We start from the raw sequence: 7,123 nt of genomic DNA, 5'->3' as shown, positions 1-7,123 counted from the left end.
TGACATGACTTACAATTGACTTTGATTTGAGTGAGGGAGGGCTATGCAAAGTCACCAGCCTCACTTTCTCCTCCAGAGCCATCTGTGTCCAATGGCCACACATGGATGTCATTGTCTCCCTGATGTCATGGTCATCTTCGAGAATGAAGGACAAACCACAACCTGTGAGTAGTTGGAGCTCTCTGAGTAGGGACCCAGCTGGCCAGTTCCAGTTGGGCAACTCAGCTTGTCTCCTCCTCTCCTCTCTTCTCTACTCCTCTCCCCTTAGCTGAGGGTGATCTGTTCAAAGGAAAGTAAATTTTCATGGCCCCTGCCCACTACATCTTAATGCTGGTGCAATGTCTTTGAATCTCCATTGAAAGCAGAACTTCACAAAGAATTGGAAACAGAGTATGATGCCCATAAACTGGAGGATGGTTAAAAACAAGTGTGGTACCTGAATTTAATGGAATATTGTGATAAGAAATGATGAATTTTATGAAGACTACAGAGAAGACACCTGAACTGATTCAGAGTGAAATAAACAGAACCTGAAAAATATTATCTACAATAACTAGAACAATACAAATGAAAAGTATCCCAGCTACTTCCCAGAAAACCCTGAAATTGAATGCTGTGTAATTATAATTACCAAGCTCGGCTCCAAAAAATCAACAAGAAAATGGATCTCCCTCCCATCTTTGCAAAGGTGGGGCACTAAGGTTAAAGGATATTTCATATGGTGTCAGATTTGGTTAATGTGTTGGTTAGTTTTGCTGAACTGCATTTTTTCCCCTTTCTTTTTTAATGAGGAATGGTCCTAAGAGAAATGCAAATCTTTTACCTGGTCCCTTCAAACTGGCAAAAATGACAAAAGATGAGAATAGCCAATATTAGAGGGATTATGGGAAGAGGGGCACACCAGTACATTGTTGGTAGAATTATGAATCAGTATAATCATTTTCGAAAGTAATTTGGAATTATACAAATAAAGTGGCTAAAATGTCTATATCCCGGGCAGCTAGGTGGCGGGGTGAGTAGAGCCCTGCCCCTGAAGTTAGGAGGACCTGAGTTCAAATCCGGTCTCAGACACTTGACACACTTACTAGCTGTGTGACCTTGGGCTAGTCACTTAACCCCAATTGCCCTGCCTTCCCCCCTCCAAAAAAAACTGTGTTGGTAAGCAAAATGGTCTCTTAACACCTAGTTCCACCAAGTGCCCTTGAAGAGTTTGGCTTTTGTTTCCTTTGAGTAATTCAGTGTATTTTATTGAGTCTTACTAGGTGCTAAGCCCCAGGCCCAAACCCCTATTAGGTGTAAAACCTATGTGGGTGTGGATTGGTAACTAAGGTGGGGCTCAAGGTGGGACTAACTAAGCGCAGGTGCTAGCTCCAGAGCCATGCCCTCGTGAATCTTACTAGGTGCTAAGCCCCAGGCCCAAACCCCTATTAGGTGCTAAGTCTATGTGGGTGTGAAGCTCCTGGGGTACCAAGGGGTGGTGCTAACTCAAGAGCCAATCATAGCAGCCTAAGTTTTGGTCATTCAGATGACATCTGAAATCCTATAAGAAGAGAAGACAGAGCCATTTGCCCAGGACTCTCGCTCTTGGTGGCATTTGGAGACTCCCGGGCAGCTGTAGCTAAGAAGCCCTCCAGCTCGTAGACCCAGATGTTGGGACTTTGTTAAACTCTGTTAACTATGTATTATGATTTGAATCAGACAAGGTCTGTCTGTCCATGTTTGTAATTTGTTTGTATTTGTTCTGAAGTTCAGGGTGCTGGATTTTTCCCCTGAACTAAGTGAGTGATATTTGTATGCTGAATTAAAGTAAGCTTGTCAACCCCTTAAACATTGCTTTCCTTATTAAAGCAGATCAAAAGAACCTGTGCTTTTGCAGCGTGCTGGCAGCTTTCTGGGTGCTGGCTGTTGGTGGATCTTACACCCCCACAGAAACTGCTAGCTGGATTGTTGAAACAAAAACAAAAACAAAAAAAAAACCATCTATATCCTTTGATCAAGAGTTTCCTCTACTAGTCTTATACCCTAAGGAGGTTATTGATAAGAAGAAAATCCCCACATATACCAAAATATTTATATTTGTGATGGAAAAGAATTAGAAATTAAGTAGATGCCAATCAACTGGAGAAGGGCTAAACAAATTGTGGTACATGAATGTAATGGAATATTACTGTGCTCTAAGAAATGATAAATAAGATAAATACAGAAAAGCATAGAAAGATCTACATGAACTGATGCAGAGTAATGTAAGCAGAGTCAAATAAACAATATACATGATGACTACAACAATGTAGATGGAAAGAACTGCACAAAAAATCAAAAGTCAATGTTTCAAAATTAAAAAAACAAGCATAGCTCAAAGAAAGAGATATGAGAAGACACCCCTTATAGCACCTCTTTGCAGAGATGGGAGGGTCACAAGTGGTTGTATATTGCACATATTTTGAGACTTTTTTCAATGTACTGATCAACTATGATGATTTTCCCCCTTTTAAAAATTATTAAATAAAATAATAAATAAAAATAAAGTAAAAATAAATAAAATGATATATTTTATTATACTATGAAATAAAATTTTTAAATAAAAATTATTAAAATCCCCTTTTGGAGAAGAAGGGGGAAGGTTACTGGGGGTAATTATGGTGATTAAAAAAAGTATATCAATTTTTTTTTACAAAAAAAAACCCAAGTAATGGTGCTTTGGGTAGGAAAGAGGGGAGGGGTTTTACTTGTAAATAAAGGTGACATAAAAACAAAAGATAGTAAAAAAAGGGGGGGGGTTTCATTGTAAAGAAAGGACTTTAATACAAGCCAGAAATGGAGAGTGGCAATAACTTTTATGGCCCTCTTACATACTCTTTATCAATACCTCCTTGTTACATATCACAGCTGTCATGCTAAACATGTTGCCCCGAGAAACCTCTTTCTCAGTCTTCCAGATCAGTAGTTAAGAATCTATTCTGAGTTCCCTGTGAGGGAGCTGAGAGGATTAGGACAGCAAGTGGTTAATTGTGGGAATTGAGTGAACCATACTGACTCCATATTGTGACTCAATTCTGGAGCTAGCTCAGTTCCCTTTCTATTCAATTGTGGTTTAGTCCAACTTCTGTCTTGTGAGAAAACTGTATTCAATTGTGGGAATTGGGAGAAAACCTTACTATATTGTCTAGGAAGCTGGGCCACCTCTACCTGCTGCTTAGAGACCCTTAATTAAGGACCTAGGTTATGCTGACCAGAAACCTAGTCAGACCCAAAAATTTATGCAAGGAGTTTTCTCACAGTTACACATCTCAAGCAACCCATGTGTCTTATCTGAAAACTGACCCCATACAGATTAATTGGCTATCATTTCCATGTTCCTTTGATTGTATACAGACATGTATACAATCTCTTTTTCTGATTTCAGGGAACTGCACCTGTTTGCTTTCCTACTCCCAACTTGGAAAGTCCCTAATCTTTCCTCCAATTAGATATCAGATTACCTACTGTTGTATTGTTTCCTTTTAATTAATTGGTTTATTTAATCAATTGTTTTTAATGTATAAAAATCTTTCTCCCCCGTGTTTGGGGTCCAGGCCTAAGCTGAGGAGATATGGTCCCAGCTTGTTGAGTAGTTGGCATGCATTACTTGATAAATTGAAATGCTCAGAAGCTCCATTTCCTTGGTCATTTTTCACATGCCACACCAAAAAAGGATGGAGAGACATCTCCACTATTATAATTTTCTGTGAGATGAAATAAAGGCTGTCTCCAACCCAATTTGCATTTGGTACCTTAAATGCTTGTACAGGATCTGGGGACCTTGCTACCCTCATCTGGAGACACTGAGATATGAGTTCTACCTTTTGTATATTGGAGATTTTTCTATAGTAACTCCAAGTGGGGGCAACAAGCCAAAGAGAGAAAATGCTATGATCTAATACTGGGGAACTATGGACTATGAGCTGTGGATGTGTGTGTGTGTGTGTGTGTGTGTGTGTAAATTTATATGTGTACATATTTCTCCCAAGTGTGATATATGCTCCTTGAGGGCAAGGCCTATTTTGTTTCTGTCTGTATTTCCAATGCTCAGCATAGTACCTGGCTCCCAATAAGTGTTCAGTAAGTGCTTGTTGAATTAAATTGACTTGCATGGGACTTTATTAGTCAGCTATAATCACAGAAACCCTCCACTGCTCCCCCTCACTGAAGACAGTACACCTTTCCCCTCAACATTTGAATTAATCCTTTTCCAGTTTCTCCAAACTAGTGGAGAATCCTGATTCTTTCAAATTTACTTTAGTCCCTTAATTATGTGTTACCTCTGTTCTATTTTCCTCAACTCCCCATTTCTAGTTAATTTTAGGAATAATTCCTTGGGTAGAATGATATTCTGAATGGCCAAGGTATGTTGACTCTAAACTTCATCATCTGTTCATCTGGTTCTCAAGCTTCTCCTGCTTTTGGCTGATGGCACTGATTTATTCTGATTTACCCATTTCACCCTTCTTATCTTGCCCTGCTGATTCGAGAATCTGGCTTCAGGCCCAGAGCAGCTGAAGAAAGTGCATCCTTGGTTAGCCCAAAGATTTGAGGATACAGAGAATTGTTTGATTAATTTCTTGGTCCATTGCCCTGTGGGAGCTGGGATCAGCTTAATTTTCTCTCTGATGCTTCTTGATTTTACTGTGAAATGGGAACCTGATATAAATCCACCTCTCTTCTAGAGTGAGAAAAACACCAATGTTTATTCAATGTCACTTAACTCCTAACTGCCTGAATTATTTTAAATGGATCAAACAGAGGTGTTTATATTTTTCTCATGGTTGATTTTGACCTCAGAAGGACCTTAGAATTTATTCCAGTCTCATTAACATCTGGAAGACAGCTTCAAACTGATCTGTTAACAGTCTCATGATCAGGTACCAGCATGCCACCTTTTCTCACTGTTCCCTTCATATGATTGTCCTCATTTAGCAGCCCCCAAGCAAACTCCCACGGCCCATTTGATGACAAGCAACCTGTGCAGAGTTTTGGGGTTCTATCAGGCGAGTTTCTGTCCTGGCTTTCCTGGAAACAAAGCTGATATGCCTGTCAAACCAGCTTTTCCACAGCTGTTTGGGCAACACTCTCGTCCCAGGTCTCATTCATGTTCGTGTCTTCAGTGCAACAAGGAAAACAAATGTCCAGAACCTGTGCCTTTAAGAGCAGGTAACATATCTGAGGGTCGTGGGGTAGTGGTCAGGGTTAGGAGGAGAATGATGGTGGGGGTAATGGAGGAATTTTTCTCAGGGACAGGGAGGTAGCCGAGTCTCTAAGTGAGGAATTTTCCTCCTCTAGGAGGATTGACTGGTTTGTATACTGGGAAAGGAGACAACATCCCAATCTGATTCTCTTTTGTTTATATGTGGGTGTGAGTAGGGGCAACATAGTTCTGGGTGCTGGGGTTGTTAAGAGGGTATTATGAGCCACGTCGGAGTGAATAATTTTTTTTTAAAAGTCTTAGCTTTGAGTTAAGTGAAAAAATATTCTGATATGAAGAGCAAAACAAACTTCCTTTATATTACTTCTCCGTGCCTTTTAAAAGTTTTCCCCTCATGCTTGGAGTCTATTCCCTCCTTTCATCTGTCTCTCAAAATCCCTAATTTCCTTCAAATCTCAACTCAAATGATCCTCCCAGCTGTCACTGCTTCCCCTGACCCAATGCCAAATTATCTTGGATTTTTTTTTGGTATGTTTTGTACAAAGTTATATGAGTATATGCTGTCTTTCTATGAATAGAATCTAAGACTTTGATTTTTGTCCCCAGACAGAGGTACCTGGGTACTTAATAAATTCTTGTGGATTGATTGATTAATCTCATAGTTTCTCAGTAACTTCCAGAAAAGGGAATAAAAGGGAGAATTTTCAGATCCAACTCAAGCCAAGTATTTGTTAAGCACCCACTATGTGCTAGGCAAAGTGGTTAAAAAAACAAGCAGTAGCTCCTTCCCTCCAAGAAGCTCATAATCTAATGGGGGATACAATACGTAAAGAATATATACAAATGACATATACAAGGTAAATTGCAGATAATCTCAGAGAGAAGACACTAATCTTAAGTGGGACTAGGAAAAAATTTTTTTTAAATTAAATTTTCTTAAAATAAAAAAAGATTCACCTTCCTTCCTTCCCACCTCCTCTTTGCCCCACCCTTCTCACCTACCCCACCCCACCCCAACTGAGAAACACGTATCAATAAATAAATAAATAAATAAAGCATGTATAATTAAGTAAAACAAATTCCTGCATTGGCCATGTCCAGAAAAATATATCTTAATCTTCATTCTGAGTCCATTTACTATCAGGAAGTGAGCAGCATGTTTCATCATGAATCTTCTGGAATTGTGGTTTGTCATTTTATTGATCAAAGTTTCCAAGTCTTCCAAATTTGTTTGTCTTTATAATATTGTTGTTACTGTATATATTGTTCTCCTGGCTCTGCTCACCTCACTTTGCATCAGTTTATACAAATCTTCCCGGTTTTCATCAAAACTTTGGGAAAGGCTATTTGTAGAAGGTGGGATTTTAGCTGACAATTGAAGGAAGCCAGAGAATCCAGGAAGTAGAAATAAGAAGGGAGAGAATTTCCATTTCTCCCAAATAAAAATGCCTAGAGTTGGGAAATGGAGTGTAGGAGGAAGGCCAGAGTTACATGATTACAGAATTCACGGAAGGGAGCAAGGGGTAAGAAGATTGGAAAGTTAGGAAGGGGCCAAATTATGGAGAACTTTAAAAGCCAAACAATGGAGTTTATATCTAATCCTGGAGGTAATAGTGAGGCATTGGAATTTATTGAAAAGTGAGATAACATAGACCTATACTTTAGGGAGTGGAAAATGGACTGAAGAAGGGGAAGATTTGAGGCAGGGAGACAATTCAAGTATCACGGAGCCACAGTCAAGATCACACAAGATTGAGCAGTTTCCACATGAAAGGAGAGGAAGGCTTGGAATATGATATTCTGGAGGGTGAAAGGGCTAGGATTACAACTGAGAATAATCTACCCAGCAAAACTGAATATAATCCTTCAGGTGAAAAAATGGATATATAATGAAACAGAGTACTTCTAATCATTCCTGTTGAAAAATCCAGATCTGAATTGAAA

The sequence above is a fragment of the Trichosurus vulpecula genome, chromosome 4, assembly GCF_011100635.1.
Source record: "Trichosurus vulpecula isolate mTriVul1 chromosome 4, mTriVul1.pri, whole genome shotgun sequence".
Lineage (NCBI taxonomy): Eukaryota > Metazoa > Chordata > Mammalia > Diprotodontia > Phalangeridae > Trichosurus > Trichosurus vulpecula.
Note: the sequence above shows the minus strand (reverse complement) of the source record.